The sequence below is a fragment of the Pan troglodytes genome, chromosome 15 (assembly GCF_028858775.2).
Source record: "Pan troglodytes isolate AG18354 chromosome 15, NHGRI_mPanTro3-v2.0_pri, whole genome shotgun sequence".
NCBI lineage: Eukaryota > Metazoa > Chordata > Mammalia > Primates > Hominidae > Pan > Pan troglodytes.
In genome coordinates, this window is record NC_072413.2 from 20,822,404 (window position 1) to 20,841,377 (window position 18,974).

An 18,974-nucleotide genomic window follows, 5' to 3' on the forward strand; every position below is an offset into this window, starting at 1 on the left:
CTTCATTTCTCTGTTATCCCAGGCAGCTGTCAGGAGCAAAGAGCTCAAGCCTGCACTGCCTTGGAACAGGACATCAGTAAAAGACACTCTCAATCTACTCAGAAGGCTGAGGTGGGAGGATTGCTTGAGCCAGGGGTTCAAGACCAGCCTGGACAACTAAGTGAGGCTCAGTCTCAAAAAAAAAAAAAAAGATCTCAATATTATTGTTCCATACCCAGTCATTCACTTGGTGTTTTCTGCAGCATTTATTTATAAATATCTCAGTCTGTTCTTAATCCTTGAGCCTATATTTTTTAAAATCATACTTTGATATCTACTCAGAGTATTGATTCTCTTCAAATTTCCCACCTCTTAGTTCTCCTCCCACTCTCTCCCACCCTGAGCCTTACACCTCCAACAATGATGATTCTAAGACCATTTATATCTCAACAGGAAAGTGATGTTAAACGGGTCTCCTTACTCTGTTTTGGAGGGTTTTTTTGTTGTTGCTGTTGCTTGCTTCTCTGTCCCACCCCAAACTCATGTGTGTCTGAAATTTAGCACCACCTTGCGACGTTTGTGAGCATTTTTCTCAGAGCAGCATTTTGAGACTGAGCCTGAACTCCACTGATGTTATGACCCTTAAAAGTGTCTGGCTCCAAAAGACTCAGGAGTTCCTGCATAAATCCAGGTCCAGCTACTTCATCACTGTGACTTGTTACTGGAAAAGGTTGAGCTATCAACATATTGCTCCTGTAAAGGCTCAGAACTGAATCTTAGATTCTTCAGGATATTTGAGTCCTCTGAGGCTCCTGGGCAAAGACTCCAATGTAGCAGTTCTGTGGGCTATAAATGGGAGATATCCAGATCATACACCTTCAATGGAAGAAAAAGCACTGTCACCTTAGATGACTCCAACTCTGTAGTCTACTTTTGTCTTCCTAATATCATACCTCATTCTCCAGTGGGTTTATGGCAAGCCTCATCTACTCAGAAGTAACCAAGTACAAGCCAACACACTCTTGTGTTAGTGTGGAGGCCCAAAATGGCATAAGTGAATGTGACTCCAGATGAAAACCTTCCCCTCTCCAACACAAAGATGCCAAAGACTATGTATAAAGCAAGTCTTAAATCACTCTATATTTCCATTTGAATATATTTCCCCAGTTCCTATGCATTGCTTCTGCATACACAGAATTCAATGATAAAAATTGAGACTGTCTCCTAGATACAGTAATTAACTCAGCTATCAATGCCAATTGACTGTGTAGAGGGGAGACAATTTTGTACCAAGATTTACTAACCTCTATTTTAATGGAAAAACAATGGAAAAGCTTTCTTCCTACTATGACTCTCTCTGGATAAATTGCTTGCGAGGAAGCGTTAGGATAATTCTGCCATGACTCTTTGTCTTCCACACCCAAAGACATTTGGTCTCCATCACATATGGAGGAAGGATCTCCTTGTTCAGCAGTAGTTACACCATCACCCTGACACCCGCAGTCAGATCTAACTATACGGCTTGGCTAATAAACCTGGAGAAGCTCATATTCTAAGAAAAAAGTGGAGAGTGGTGGGACAGATGGGGCCTGAGTGCTGGGAAACTGCCCGTGCCCACTGCTGACTTGGTCTTCTCACCAGCTGCTTGATCTAACAGATGCATCTTCCTTATGAGGCACCAGAGAACCAGAATGTCCACATCCTGTGGTCCCCTGTACCCTTAACACCCCACATTTGAGTTCCTTTCCAATTCAGAAAACAAAACCTGCAGGCTTTGAGCCAATTTACAACAGATGTGGGTCACAACAACCAACTACCCAGGAAGCCTCCACCAGAACACAGCGTGAGAATCAGCTTCTTAGATATTCCCATACGTGTGATCCCATCAATCATTTAACAACTGTCAAAGAGAAAGACTAGGAGACTTTCTCCAGAGCATCTCCAGGGATTTAATTCACTATGTTGGAAATTAAGAGATTACTACTAAGCCATAAGAAGGCTAAGACAGAGTTAAAGGAATTATTGGAAGGTTGGCATTACAACTTTACGTGTACACTAGGAAAATCTGCAGCTCTACCTGTAGCTTTGACATAATACCTTCCTATACCCTGTCCTTGCCCAACTGTGACTCCCATATCATGGTCATACCCTGGATAGGCCCCTCTCTGCATGTAGAGCAATGTGAATGGGGATTCTGCTTATCAGGATATCATCACTAGTCTGTGCCAGGCCTTGCAAGAATGTCCTTGTACTGCAACTATTTGTACCAGATGGTACCCTGGCCACCCCTAAGTGTGCAGACTTTTTAACTTTTTTCCCCCAAGAAAATGGTCCCTGATGTGCACTGCCTACTGAGTAAGGCTAAGAAAGATAGGAAGGAAGAGGACAAAGTGCAAGGAGAGAAACATTTTTGCAAGGAGAAAAATAATGATGTGGATGCAGAATATTTATCATGTGAATTCATATTAACCTGACTTCCTCAGAAAATGTCAGCGTTAGTATTAGAATGTGTATTTGCTTCGGAGCTCTGAAAGAAAATATGAGAATTCAAGGGGTGCTAGTGCAGAATACACACACACACACACACACACACACACACTGTGCTTCGCTGTGGCTGGAATGATGCAGAGTCTTGGCAATAGTTCGGGAAGCTGCCAGCTGTCCGCCCATTGTAAACAGTGAAGTAGGTCATCTGTGGGTCCCCATCCTCATCTGTCTGGGCCATTTTCTTGGGCCCTCCTCCACATCCCATTCCTCATATGTTCTCATTCTATTTCCATCAAACCTCAATCTCAAGAAATGACCTGAAATCAATCCGTACTAATGTTTGAGTCATGAAAACAGAGGAAGGCTTTAGCTTCTCTGAGATTGGCAGGGAGGGTCGCTAAGCATTGTATTTTCATAAAGATAATAGCCATAAGCTAAACACTGCAGCAACCACAGCAGAATTTTCCAAGCCTGAGGAACACTGCCCAAAATGAAAGACAGAGGTTTGTTCTCTCTTTGTTTGGAGGTTCAGTGTGGATCATACACAGAGAGTCTGGAGCCTCCCACAGTGGGCACTTCTTTTCCCCTGTCCAGGGAGAAGTCCAGCTGGAGCAGACAACCAGAGAGAACATTAGCCTGACCATGGGGAAAGGCATTGCAGCAGAATTAGGCCCAATAAAGGAAAAAAGATGCCTGGAAAGAAATTTCATTTCAATAGCAGGAATAGCTTTGTAAGAGCTGATAGCCATTCAACAGTGAAACAAGCATCCTTGTCAGTGGATGAGTTCGGTGGATGACTACACTGGGAAGGTTGTCTACATTGGTTGGGAGCTAAACTCAGTGAGCTCTTTCCCTCCTAGAATTCATTATATACTGTATGTATATGATTATATATACTCTGTGTATGTAATCGTGTATTACATATACTCCATATATGTATATTACATATACATATATTACATATACTCTGTATATGTAATCATACTCCACATACACATTTGTATCATTACATATTCAATTTTCCATGCTATTGGATATTTTTCCTAATCAATAATTTTAATAAGCTATGTTAATATTGTATCTAGAGCTACATTATAGTTTACTCAATCAGTCCTCTTCATGGTTGAGCATTTAGGCAACTTCTAAATTTTTCCTACTATGAAAATTATTATGATGAACACACCTGTACTTACAACTTTTTCATTATTTAAAGTCTTCATATATGTATATGATGATTTGGACCCTCTTCCACATCCCATTCCTTATATGCCCTCATTCTATTTCCATCAAAACTCAATCTCAAGAATATTTCAGTATATGACCTGAAATCAATGCATTCTAAAGTTTAAGTAATGAAAACGGAGGAAGGCTTTAGCTTTTCTGAGGTTGGCAGGGAGGGTCACAGGTGAGCATTGTATTTTAATAGCAATAATAGCCATAAGCTAAACACTGCAGCAACCACAGCAGATATACAAATGGTATATATACAAATATACAATTATACTTGTATAAATATATATAAACATATAATAAAGTAAGCTCCTATTTTCTTAATTAGAAGATTCAAAATTAAGAATTTTGTCCAACTTGAATATATAAAACTTTAGGGCTATAGAGAAATTAGCCAATTCTACTTTAGATGTTTTAATGTATTAATACAGTTAAACATACATATTTTAAAATTACATATTATATAAAATAATATATCAATTTTGAATACTGCTATTTCCTTTTAATAATTCATAAAATAACTTTAAATTCTTCATAGGCATTTCAAATCAATGTATTTGTCACCACTAGAGCCACATTTTTATCCTCAAATATTTTTCCAGAGTATATGAAACTCACTTTGCTAAATTGAAAATTTAGAAGCACATTAGATTTAGAAACATAATTTTAAATTGTTTCAATGATAGCACATTATTAATACCTACTTTGTGACACAATACATACTCACATAATATTAGAATCATTGTTTTGCCATTTATCCTGTAAGTGAATATTCATGATCTCCACAACAAAACATTTACTTTGATAGATTTGTTTAAACAATATCAAACACTTGCAGTCTTGAAGGCACTGGAAGACCCAAAAAATAGTTACTATGTTTCTGTTAAACTACTTAGTCATCTTTTTAACTAATTCTATCAGCTGACTGCCATAAGCATCCATGAGCTAGCATTGATTGAGATCATTCCAATGTGTCCTCACTAAACTGTACTTAACTGTTCAAAGCCAAATAATTAAGTGAAAGTATGGTAATATTGTTTTTCATAATTATTGTAAGGAATCAAATATAAGGGATTTCTTCTTCTCTGAGGATCATGAACCTTACTCCATGTTCAAATAGATATAGTATTTTTTCACAGTAAATTCCCCAAAGTGGAAATAGTCACTCAAACGAATATTTTTACTCTTTTGACATTAACCAAATGGCTTCCAATAAAAATCAAACAATTTATATTTTTACCAACATCTTGCCCAAATTGGGAATGTCACCGTTTTAAGCAAAAGCTTTAATTAAATATCCATCCAAAAAATGGTTTGTTAATACTTTCCGGTTTTATTACTAGAGGGTTAAAACCCTTTTTCAAGTCTGATAATCAATGATTAACTTTCTTCATTTGTCCTTCACCCATCTGTTTTTTAGGTTGATGGTGTTTTACTTATTGACTTGTGTGATTATAATAATTTTGTGCCTGAGTTTTACAGCATTTAACCACAAAAACAGCATTGGTGAAAGGAGTTTCAGGGGTATTGTGGATGGCAGCGGGTGGTGATGGCAAAGTGCCAAGGAAAGGGAAAAAGGAAGAAGAGGGTTTTTATACTGATGTGTTTCATTGTGCCTTCCTACCACACAGGTTGGAGTGCATTAAGCCTTTGTCCAAAAACACCCGGCTGTGACCCGCTATGTATGTCTCAGCATTGGGAAGAGTCCTCTGAGTGTCATGGGAAAATAATATATGAGTTTTATTGCCCCTGTGTCCCAATTATTTTCTGTTTACTCCATGTTGGTCTACTGCAATAGCTTCAGAACATAAACAAATATCACCAAAAACGTCAGTGATGAACAATTCCAACCACACATTTCAATGTTTACTAAATATACCCATGGCACTGTAAAAAAGAATATAATGGAAGAGTAAAGGAATTGGGACTAATTGTGACTGAGTACCTGTATAGTAGGCTACACACTAGCTATATGATGAACCAAGAAGTTGAACCCTAATCTAACTAACTTACATAATCCCTTCCTTTAAAGAACTTAATGTCCAGTACAAAGCAAGTGTTCAAAAAAGTGTTTGTTGTGAATTGAATTCATTTCATTGGAATACAGCATGCTTGCAAAGTCCCAACTTTTTAAAATAATGTGTTTCTAAAGACCACTGGTCTTTAGAAAGACCAATGACCAAAGACCTTAGACCAATGGTCTAAGGACCATCTGGAAGCAGATCCCCAAGGTGAAATTCTGACGTTGAATTCCCAAATCTAACAGGTCATGTGCCTTGTTCTGATGAGAAAACTGTCGAATAAGGGAGTAGCAGTGGCATGAAGGTTGTTAGTAGGTAGCATAGGCCAAATAGCCCAGTGATGTGATGAAAAGTGCACTCCTCCAAATAAGACCCTAGTTACTAGAAAGTCACAAGTAGGTAAACAGATGCCGGGAGGGACAGTTTTTGTTGGATAAAGTCAGCAGAGAAAGGCTTTTGGAGGAGATGAATCCTGAGCTGGTGTCTACAGATAGTGACAGACTTAGTGCGACTAGGAATATTATGGAGAATGAAAGAATCTCCCTCTCCAACTAATGCCACCAAGCAGTCCCTTCACCCCAGAGCAAAGACATAACCTATCTCCACCCAAGTGAACTATGTATTCTTGAAATATATCTCCTTGGAACTAAACCATTTTTCTGTTCACTTCAAATCAACCAGTGTTAATACCATAGATCTGACAGCTTAGAAGGCCTGTGTTCTCCTTCACTCTTCTCTTGACCCTATATGAGTTTGATTCAAGAGCATGGGGATTAGTCCCTTCTCTTGAATTACAATCACCAATCAGCATACCACGTCCAGTTGCTCTTTTTAAGTCTAGGAGAGCAAAAACAATGCACAGGTGAAGAAAACTATGCCTAGGCCTCATCCCTAGGTTGTACAAAGTAACTGAATTTATGGCTTCAAGGACAGAATAAATCAAATAAAATCAAAGAAGCCCATTTTCAGGGAATAGAAACAATTCACAGAAATAACACCTTGAATGAAATTCTCATTTTTAGTGCAGAAATGGAACATAACATTCTTAGATTACTTGCTTTCTAAAAGTGAATATTCTTTAGGTATTACTTTTTCAACATTGATGAGTTTACAACATTTCTTTTTGCATAGCAGACAAAACTGTGTAGGCATTCACAGTTACAGAAAGAAAAAATATGACTAGCTTCCTGCTTCACACAAAGAAATCATGCAAAAAAAAAATTTCAAGCCAAAAGAAAAAAAAAGTTTTAAAACATTTTAAAGTCTCATATTACTTGCTGGCTATAATGGGAATGTGTAACTTTGTGAAGATGTCTGTAGCCATCTTATTCTAATGATCACTTATCTTTATCAAGCCATTATGTCCATCTTGACATGATGCAATACACAGGGCATAACATTACCTACACAGTATTTCTGACATAAAATAAATAAATAAACTAAAACTAATCAAACTTTTAGTTCTAACAGGAGACAGGAAGCTAGAAAAGCAAATTAAAAGATTCTACAAAGAAACATCTAGACAAATCCAGCAGGTGAGACATTCCACTGGACAACAGGTTCAGTCCCACCAATAATCAATGTCATGAAAAGGCAGGAAAAAAGTGCAGTAGAGGGGAAGCAGTGGAAGGAGAACTATTAAAGATTAAAGAGATTTTAAAGATTTAACAACAATGAAATGCACAGTCTTTGAATGGATCCTTGTTTAAAAAAAAAAAAAATCTGTAACAGAGGCCAGGCATGGTGGCTCACGCCTGTAATCCCAGCACTTTGGGAGGCAGAGACTGGAGGACCACTTGAGCCCAGGAGTTTAAGACCCTGTGTCTGAAAAAAAAAAAAAAAAAGAAAGAAAGAAAGAAAAAGGAAAAAATAATCTATAAAAGACATTTGGAGCATTTGGAGGAAACCTAGGAAAACTTGACTATGGGTTGGCTATTAAGTTATTTTCGGGAATTTCTGTTAACCTTGTTAGGTGGAAAATGGTATTGTGGTTGAGTAGAAAAATATCCTTTTTTGTAATATATACTGAAGTGAATTGTCATTTTATCTGTAATTTTTTTAAATACTCGAGCAAAACAAATAGAAAATATGACAAATGTTAACAATTGTTAAATCTAAGTGATCATTCTATAGATACTTATTTTATTAATCTCTTCTTTTTGGATTGTTTCAAAAATTTTATAGTAAAATCCTTTTTTAAAGTCTTCATTTTGTGGGTGGGCATGGTGGTTCACTCCTATAATCCCAGCACTTTGGGGAGCCAGGGCAGGTGATTGCTTGAGCCCAAGAGTTCTAAACCAGCCTGGGCAACATAGCAAAACTCTGTCTCTACAAAAGAATACGAAAATGTCACCAGGCGAAGTGGGCATGCCTGCAGTCCCAGCTACTAGAGAGGCTGAGGTGGGAGGATCACCTGAACCTGGGAGGTCAAGGCTCCCAGTGAGCCATGAGCATGCCTCTGCACTCCAGCCTGGATAATGGAGTGAGAACCTGTCTCAAAAAAATAAATAATAAAGTTTTCATTTCTAAATGGCCAACAAGTCTACAGCAAATTTAAACAATGAAAATATGAAATACAATATCTTCCTTAAAAATTAGCATATTTTCTTAAGGAATACTGCTCTGCTCGAAGAATTCCCTAGTTCTGTAAGCGTTCGAACAAATTAAAATCTTGTATTTATATAACACATTTCTAAGACAACAATGAATTCTGTCACTAACTATATGAGTAAAATGAACAAGAAAACCACTAATAATGATGGTGCACATTTTAGATTCCTTTTATTCTTTTTCAAGACAGAGGCATAACTGAGATATCTTAAAATCACTGACTTTCAAGATTTGAGATAATGATAATAACTCAAGATCAAGTCTTCCCCTTGTGTTAGAAGTGGGGATGGGACAGTTCCAGACTTCCACAGTTGTACCAATGAACCCCAATCAGATGATTTTCAAGTTACTTCTCCTTCAGGTGGGTGGGCATCAGAGAGAAGCTAAGAGAAGGTTTTGACAAAATCCAAAGTGTGTCCAGACCCCTCAAATAAGGTAACCTGACCAAGTTTAATACATTCTTAGAGCCTAATATGGATCTCAGTTAAAAATCCTGGTCTCTTTTAATTCTTGTCCAGTTGCTAAGTGTATTATTTGACCCATTAACTCTGCAAGTCATGTTGGTCCATTCTTCTTCTTTACGGTTTTGCAAAATACATCAGGTTACAGTTTCAAGTATCTGTCACTTAAACAAGTAAGCATTTATTATTTTTAATGGGAGGGCTAACATATTGCCACAGAAATATAGTATGGGTACTGAAGAAAATATACACAGACTCTCAGGTCATCACTGAGCCTTCCCACCATCATCATAGATCCAGCATCTGACTTCCAGAGTACCACCAAGAAGAAATCAGAGGCAGATGACATACATATCCATGGTCCTTGACTCTAGAGAGTCCAGCCAAAATGTGTGGGTCCATTTAATCATTTTTACAGAAATGGGAGGCTATTGCTCCAAATGACTTCTAACCACTCACTCATCCATCACTCAAAGCATATGATACAATTGATTTACCAGTCATTAGTAGGCAGGTAGAGAGTGGTGAAGCAGTGGAGAGAGCTTGGTATTTACTGCTGCTATTGCAACTTTGGTAGCACAAACAACATGGAATTAGGACAAGGATTTTCAAAGTATTGCCCACGGACTTCTGAGCACCTCAAGATCTTTTCAGGGAGTCCATGAGGTCAGAATTTTTTTCATAATAACAGCAAAACATTACTTGCCTTTTTCGTTGTGTTGATATTTACACTGATGGTGGAAAAACAATGATGGATAAAACTGCTGGTGCCTTAGCATGAATCAAGGCGGGGGCATCAAATCTGTATTAATAATCATGATATTCTTCACTGCCACATATTTTCAGGGGAAAAAAGTTAGTTTCACTTAAAAATGATACTGACTGTATTACCTTGCTAGGGCTGCCATAACAAAATACCACAGACTAGGCAACTTAAACAACAGAAATTTATTTTCTCATAGTTCTACAGGATAGAAGTCCAAGATCAAAGTGCTGGCAGAGTTGGTTTCTTCTAAGGACCCCTCCTCCATCTCCAGGCAGACAGCAGGCTTCCTGCTGTGCCCTCCAGAAAGGATGGTCTTTCCTCTTTGTGTGGGGAACACTGGTGTCTCTTCTCACAGTGTGTCCAAATTTCCTCCTCTTATAAGGACATCAGTCAGATTGAATTAGGGCCAACTTTAATGACCTCATTTTAACTTAATAACTTCTCAAAAGGCCCTTTCTGCAAATATAGTCACATTCTGAGGTTATGGGATTTAGGGTTTCAACATGAATTTGGTGGAAAACTATTCAACCCATAATACTGACAAAGCAATAACAATTATTAATTTTATTAAATCTCAACTTTCGAGTACATGTCTTTTTAGTATTCTATGTGACAAAATGATAAGTACACATAAAGCACTTCTGTTACATTCCAAATTATGATTGTTATCTAAGAGGAAACACTTGTGCGGTTGTTTGAGTTGCAAGCTGAACTAGCTACTTTTTCCATGAAACACACATTTTTGCTTGAAAGAACAATTGACAGGCAACTATGGTTATTCAGACTTGTAGATTTGCCAGGCATTTTCTTAAAAACAAATGAACAGAGCCTGTCATATTAAAATAAACAACTTATAGTTGTTGCTAATTATAAAATCTTTTTTTTTTTTTTTTGACAGAGTCTCACTCTGTCACCCAGGGGGGAGTGCAGTGGTGCAATCTCAGATCACTGCAACCTCCACCTCCCGGGTTCAAGTGATTCTACTGCTTCAGCCTCTCAAGTAGCTGGGATTACAGGTGCTCGCCACCACGCCCAGCTAATTTTTGTACTTTTAGTAGAGACAGGGGTTCACCATGTTGGTCAGGCTGGTCTCGAACTCCTGACCTTGTGATCTGCCCACCTTGGCCTCCCAAAGTACTGAGATTACAGGCATGAGACACTGCGCCTGGCCTCCACCAGTACTCTTTAGCCTCTGTCCTTTGAGATGAAAGGTGTATATCCAGGGAGTCATTGCCGCTTCACCCTGACATCTAGAATGAAGACACATAAAACAGACCTAAATCCAACTCACATCTTGAAGCCAAGTCCAGGTGGCCTGCAGACCAGTGAGCAAAAGTGATACATGTTTGTTGCTGTAAGCAATTGAAATTTTGGGGTTGTTATAGATCACAATTACAACAAAAATAGCTGATTAATACAGATGGTGGGTCTTGAGAGGATTCTACCTTCATATGCTTTTAACTCTATGTCTCTAGCAATTATGAAATGGCATACCTAAAATTTTTGGTGGTTTCCTATTATCCTCAGGACAAAACAGTATAAAACACAAGACCTTAGCTTACTTGCTCCCTTAAATGCAGTTGCATTGAACTACTTACTTCCTGAATGCTCTGTGTTCTTTCATATTTCTTTGCTTGAGATGCCCTTTCCTTCTTCTATCCCCCAATTGATCCGTAGCCCCTCCGCATTTTCAGGGTCTTAGCTCAGTTGTTTGCTTCCCTGCGAATTCCTAAATGACTACCCCAATGATCTGGGTTAAGTGCTCACCCTTTTCAGAATTTTCATAGCATCCAGTACTTATCTCTATTTTCGCACTCAAAACCCTTTTTCTTTCTTCTTCATTAGGTTGGGACCCTTGAGAGAAGTGATCTGTCTTGTTCATCCCTGTATACCATGTACCAGCACAGAGCCTGACCCAGTGAGTGCTCAGAAAGTGCCTTCTGAACCCATTTTAAGGATGAGGTATTTCAGGTTCAGGGAAGATAAGCTAGTAAGTGACAGAGCCATGGCCAGATCTTCCCAACTCCCAGGCTCTGGCTCAGTGCCTGGCACCAGACTGCCTTATGGAATACTACCTTAACATTTGTTTAGTGGTATATGGCACCACTACTTAAAACACATTGGTTTTTAATATTAGCCTGAGTTAAACATTGTTGGTAAGTTTTATTTGTTGTGATTTACTCCATACCATATACTATATTCTAAAGCCGTATAGAAATGAGTTTCACATTGTCTACATATTTGGAGTATTCAAGTCATGTTCTCTTCCACTAAGATCAATTGCACCTCTGGAGAGGAATCCTCGAATGCCACAGCTGGGAGATGTTTCAAAGATCATGTATTCACTCTCCTAGGTTTTCAGATGAGAGAGTCTAGAAAGATCCAGAGAGGTTTCACAACTTGGCCAAGTCACCCAATTTCAAAAGAACTTACAAGAAATTGGGTATCTCTATCCCAGTGCAGTGATCTTTTTGGTACACTAGGCGAATGTCTTCTTTGGTCTTTCATTCTGGCATTTATGGTTTGAGACTGTTTCAGCCTCTCAGTGGATACCCTTCCCTGGAGTGGCCGTAGGATAGTCTGGGCAATCTGGTCCTTTCTTTCTCTGTGTAGATTTTAATCGTTATGTGAGATGCTCTTCTGCAGGAATGGGGAAGAGCAGGCACAAGGTGGATGAATCCTGAAGTTCAACTATTCCTGGAAGGAGCCTGTGTCATATTCTTTTTGCCAGACAAACTCATTTTCAGAGGAAAGGGACAGTGTTGGAGGCTGAGTTGACTGTGGTACAGTTCAGTCCTGGCTAGGTTGAGGTCTCATGCTTGGGAGCAAATATATGGGATATTAAGCCAAGAAATGAAACAGGGATTAAACAGGGGCATCCTCCAGGCTTAGAATATTTGGGATTGTGAACTTTGAGCTAGTGTTATTTATCTCTACCCCCTGCTTCTGGTATTAACACACACGGTTTGAGAGTTGTAGACAGACTACGGCGTGTTTTAAAAAGGATACCAGGTTGTTTAACAGACTTCAAACCATGTCCTGGGAGGAATAGCTAAAACATATGGGAGACTGTAGACCAAAGGAAGGGAGGTATCATAGTGATCACAGTCTTCAGATATCTGTCAGAGAAGAGCTGGCATATCAGAAGACAGTTGGATTCTCATGTCTGCTTATGCACTCTACCTATTGCAGTATGTTGGTTTGGTTGAAATATATGAGAAAAATCTGGCCTCACATAGATACGTAGTATGAAAACAAAGGAGTATTTTAATAGCTTGTTCAAAATATTGTGGACATGATATTCTTTATATTGCACCATAATTATTTGACAAGAGGTAGTTACTTTGAAGGTTAGTTGCAATGTGAAATCTGATACCATGTTAGTGAACTTATCATATTCTGTTACATTAAAACATTGGTTTATCCTGAAATTTGGATAGAACGTTCACCCATGCATGCTTCTTAACCCATCCATTAGTCACCTGAGAAAATTGGTTCGCTGTTAAGCAGCTTCCACCTGTTAGCACACATTTTATTATTCAATACCAAAATATTACAGTAGCTAACATCATCACTGGTCTCTTTAAGTCAGGAAAAATTTTTAAATATTGGTGAGCTATCTACTTCACAGTGACAAACATAAATTTCCTAAAACTCTAATTTTTCCTGGAAGCTTAGATTTTCTAATTAGCAGGCTGGGCACGGTGGCACATACCTGTAATCCCAGCACTTTGGGAGGCCAAGGTGGGCAGATCACTTGAGGTCGGGCGTTCGAGACCAGCCTGACCAACATGGTGAAACCCCGTCTCTACTAAAAATACAAAAATTATCTGGGTGTGGTGGGAGTGGCTATAATCCCAGCTACTTGTGAGGCTGAAGCAGTAGAATCACTTGAACCCAGGAGGTAGAGGTTGCAGTGATCTGAGATCGCACCACTGCACTCCAGTCTGGGCGACAGAGTGAGACTCTGTCAAAAAAAAAAAAAAGATTTTATAATTAGCAACAACTTAGCTTAGGAGGCTGAGGCAGGAGAATCGTTTGAACCTGGGAGACAAAGGTTGCAGTGAGATGAGATCGCACCACTGCATTCCAGCCTGGGCAACAGAGCAAGACTCCGTCTCAAAAAAAAAAAAAAAAAAAAAAAAAGAGAGTGCTGGTGGAAACCCATTATGTGACGTGTCTTGAAGCCTCAGCTTAGAACTGGCACACTGTCACTTCCACTCATATTCTATGAATCAAAACATAATGAAGCCCCAATGTCAATAGAGCCTGTAGTAGGAAGCCCTGCAAAGTCCCATGGCAAAGAACCTGGAGGTACACTTCTATTACAGGGAGGAAGTGAAGAGTTGGGAAGCTGCATTCTCATCAGGATTCCCAACTTCTGTTTCCTCTAACTAATTCTATTCACACCAGTTTCTGACGGCTGCTTCTTGGGAAAGTCACCAGCACTAGAAGGAGCTCAATGAGTCTCATATGGGTGAGTCAGAAGCTTATTTCATCAATCAGCTACCTCTTGCCATTTCAAAGACTAGTACCTAAGGCCAGCTACACTCAAGAGTCCAAGTGACAGTTCTTTATTCTCACCTGGTTCTCCCCATGAGGCCTTTTGCTGTATGCCAACCCATTACATCGTCTGTTATTGAAGCCATAACATTTCTTATTTTTCTCTTTTCCTATTTGCTTTTTTTTAATCAGCAAAAGAATGTTAGACTTTATATAGAGAGATAACGTTCCTTGGAGATTATGGGGCAGGCATGCAGCTGTATGTAGGGTGGAAAGTCATTACAAAGGTCATAGGTAAAATAGTCATAATTAAATCAAACCATGGATTTGGATAAAACTCCAGGGAAAGTGTGAAGAGTAACCTTTTTAAATTCCTGCTCCCTGTTGATAAATAGCAACAACAACAAAATTCATACTCTTCTTTCATGGTTAAAGTTGAATAAGGTCACTTTCGATGAGCCTATCACCTATCATATTGCTTTGTTTTGACAGCACTAGAACAGAGATCAAAGGCAAACAAGACCAGTGTCTTGTGAGCCCTGAGGAGAGGTTTTGAGAAGGCAATGACTGGGTCAAAACTCTGAAGTCAAACAAGATTAAAACTGAAAATCATCCGTTGAATTTGGCCAGAGCTGCTGCCTCTGATTGCTCAGGTTGTGCCTTCACAAGGGCATCTGGCAGAGAGGAGAAGTGGGGCTAAAATTCAATGCGTGCTCTGCTGCCAGCCAAGGCCCTGATGTGGGGTTGCATCTTCCGGAAAGGGAAGGCCTTTTATAAACCACACAAAAGTGCAATCTGTTCGCCAAGCTTGAACCCAAGGGGCTATCTCTACATTCACCCAGCAGGGCTGCCTTTTCTAAATCGCACAAAGCACCATATGGGCTACTGGCCTGAATTTAGCAACTGGGAGGAGGTCAATGGAGAGGACACAATTTTTAATTTACATGAAAACCCTTTGTAAACTGTATAACACTATTCAAGCGTAAAGCAGGAAGAGGTGATTCTGAAGCTTAGCAGGTGACAGGAGAAATTACACTGACCACAAGCCTTTTCTGCCTAACCCACAGCATGTAGAATCTCCATGAGACGTTTAAGTACCCGACAAACTCCTCAGTGGGAAACCGTTTGAGGGCAGACTGGCCAGAAAGCACAGATGGGAATGGATGTGATTATTTCTAAAAGTCCGTTCTAGTCAGAAACCCCAAGGCAGATCTAGCCAGTGGGGCAGAAGAGCCCCAGACAGAAGCACCTGAGCCAGCTTGGCCTGACCTAACTGTCAGGACCCTTTGATCTTGCTGGAGCTTGACTTGGAGAAAACATCTGGTTCTGGGGATTCTCAGGGGCCATATAGTGTGAAACCGAGGGGAAGTTTTTGTAAAGCTCTGTAGCACTGTGACTGGGGGATACGCACAGTGCTACAAAACCTACAGAGACCTGTACAAAAACTGCAGGGGCAAAAGAGCCATTTCCCTGGGATATCCTCATCCTGGGTCCCATGCCTCAGGAGACAAACACAGCAAGCAGCTTCCCTCCCTGCTTTGGGGCCTGGAAGGGATAGCAGGAAGTTGACTGGACCAGGGAGATGACCACAGCTGCTGACCTCTCACTCACTGCTGTTCTTCCTTGGGTGAAACTGGCATTTCTACATTTTCTTACAGCACATTTGGGGAATACAAAAAGACCTTTCTTAAAAACTATTCTTGTCTTGTTTTCATGTTGATTCTATTGCAAAAGAGAGTTATATGAGCCACCTCATACGGAATTTCTAAATTGAAACCTCTAGAGAGATTTACCCAAGTGCTTTGCTTTGCAGTTTGGGAGGATGGATTTGAAGAGAGATTGATTTGTTTGTAGGCAATCACCAGCCACAGTTGCTCATTCTAAAGCTGACTGCTCTGTAAATCACCCAGTGCTTCATGCCACCCTTTCTCCTCTTGCTGTGCCACACATTATCTGCCTTTAAAGCAGCACTGGTGTCTGTAAAGGCCTTAACCCTGGAGTAGTCATGGAGCCAAGACCCACCCCTTTGACAGTGCCAGCTTTCCAACACAGAGAGCTGAGTATGGGTCTAGGAAGTGAGAGCAATGTAAAACAATAGAAAGCAACAGTTCAGAGCACTGCATCAAGTGTACTGTGCTGGAAAGGTCCGCCATAGGAAATATGCTCCTCCATACTCCTCAGACAACAGCCTTCCGAAAGCAAACCTGTCCCTACCTGCAGATGATTAACCATCTATGAACCGGCTGGGTAAGCAACAAATGCCATCTTTCATGGAGCTGAGCCTTAAAGATCCTCCAGTCCTAAAGCTAATGGGAAGAAGGTAGGTGGGAGCAGCGCTGAGGTTTTTGGAACGTCCTCAAGTGCTGTGACACCGATAAACTCATCTTTGGAAAAGGAACCCGTGTGACTGTGGAACCAAGTAAGTAACTCATTTACTTATCTGAAGTTTAAGGTTAAGGCATCCTCCATCTAAGGAGGCAGAAATAATCCTGAAATGGGAAATGGGTGAAATAGCTAGCATTTAGGAGGACTCCTGGGAAGAGGTGAAATATGGTTAATCCTTTCCATAGGAGAGGAGCAGAAGGTGTCTGTAAAAAAAGAGTTTGGGGCATATGAAGGGACCCATCTGGCTCAGAGGAAACAGAGAACTCTGCCCAGTCCATCGAATTTGGGTCAGGCTGTAGAAACCACAGAGTCATTGGCCCAACTCCCTGAGCAGAGTCAGAATGGACACAGAATGAAGCTGACTTGAGTCCAGGTGGTTTTACCAACGTGATTCCAAACGTTCTGACCTCCCTTATGCCAAACACATCCTCCTGGAAGAGCTCAGAACTGAATCCGTCTCCTGGGCATGGAGGGTGAGGCGAGCGCAAGTAGTCCCTGGTGTTGAGATATTTCTCTTTAGAAGAAAATAACCTGTTTCAGATATTTGTCTCTAATTGTTTGAGCTGCAAATGAAAACTAGGTTACTAGTGAGAAATATGGGACATTCTGGTTCCCACTGAGACCAGATTCCAAGCAGGACAAAGTGAATGTGTAGTGCTTCCAACTAAGAAATGCTTTGAAGTCTCCAGGACACAGCCAGGAGAGTTCCCTACCACTCACCAGTGTTCATCGTTTTTGCAAAGAGTATATGGTACCAGTCACTTATTAACAGTTATGCAAGAATCAATGCTAAGGTTGTTGAAGGATTGTGCTCAACACAGAAGGCATCTTTGGTGTCCTTTCAATGACATTTGAATTCGACCGTGTCTTGCTAAAAAATAAAATAAAATAAGACAGTGGTCTCCACCTGGCAGCAGATTCCAGTTAGATAGTACATATTAATCTTAAGTAAGAAAATGTAATAAACCAATACAAAAACCCATTTCGAAGGTCCTAGGGAAGTCTAGCAATAGGGGTCAGTGGTCCCAAATCTGCCCAACCAGCTGTTGGAAAAGAAACAGCATGCCCTGCCCTGGCTGGGACTTTGGCACTCAGCTCAGGTTTTTCAAGGTAAAAGAAGGCTCTAGAGAGATAGGGTGGTGATGGTGGGCTCTTCTCAGAGACCAACTGGGGACAAAGCAGTTCCAGGCATATGCAGGCAAGGAGGCTGAGGAAGGGGAAGGACAGGCATGAGCAACCCAAGACCTCACACACTGCAGGGAGAAAAGGGGCAGGGGCCCTGCCGTCAGGGAGAAAGACACCCAAAGTTGTGCTAGTAGAGTCAGTGCAGAGATGTTCAGACTTTTTTAAAAAATCAAAATCTTAGTAAGATTTTGAAATTTTAACTAATTTGGGCCTTTGCCTTTAGACCTTATTTCCTTAAAATTTTCACTAAAATAAATTTATCCACAATTCCAACAAAGCTAAAGACTGATTATCCTAATTTCCCTTTGTTTGCCAAGTAAGGGATGAATTAAGTTCCTCTGTTTACCCATTTACTTGGTCCATATTTCCCTAACTGTGGAGTGCATAGCACATATTTTCAGATGGAGAGACGTTCTTTTTATTTGCATGGATCTATCTTTTAATGGCTATCAGAATAGTACAACTAGGCTATCAAACCCATGTGATTTCAAGTTTCCTTTTAATTATATTTTAAGTTAAAAAGTGAGTAAATTTTTTTAAATTATTAAGCAAATTATGACAGATGACTATGACCAAAAAAGCGGGGGAGATGTGCTTAATTGAAGTTTGGGAAATGCTGAACTTCATATTGGTGCATTTCATCAGCCTTTGAAGTGAAAAAGTAAGGGGTATCCAGAGGGGGCACAACCTAGAATATCTTTGAATGGCAACTTCTATTTTTAAGCTACCAACATTGGATTAAAGAGACTGCACTGCAAACCCAGGGCCTTTATCTTCTCAGAAGCCTTTTGATGCTTTTTTTTCCTTGGGAGCTTCTTTCAAGTTCTTACTTACGGAGCTCCTGGGTAGCACAAAACTAACAGAACAGGTCTATACAAACCCACAGCTGTAGATCCCACACTTTAGTCCTCTGGATAGAGTAAACCTGGAGAGACCACTTAGCTTCATAAAACAGAACAGAGAAACAGGACAAAACAGCATGGAATAAAGTAATGTAAACGTGTACTTCTATGGTAACAACAGCAGCAGTGGGGAAAAGAGGCATGGTGGTTGGGAACATCTGCGTGGAAGTGGGCCATATGATGGACTTTGAATGCGATCTATTATTGTACATCACAATTATGTAACTACCACTTTTTGAGTGCCTACCATTTATTAGGCCACTGGGCTAAGTCCTTTAATGATTATCATTTCACTCAGTCCTCACTACGATCATGTGGAATTGAGGTACCATGACTTGCCTTTTATGGATCAGGAAACTGAATCTCAAAGGGGTTCCTCAAGATCACACAGCTTAGTAAAGTCATCATTTGAATCACCTGCTTGATGCCAGAATCTGTGCTCTTA

The 18,974-nt window shown here is 40.0% G+C and overlaps 1 gene segment (V, D, J or C); it reads left to right on the forward strand.

The window, feature by feature from the left end:
* LOC452780 (T cell receptor delta constant-like) overlaps positions 1-18,974 on the forward strand; it is a 43,998-nt gene that overhangs the window by 11,145 nt on the left and 13,879 nt on the right.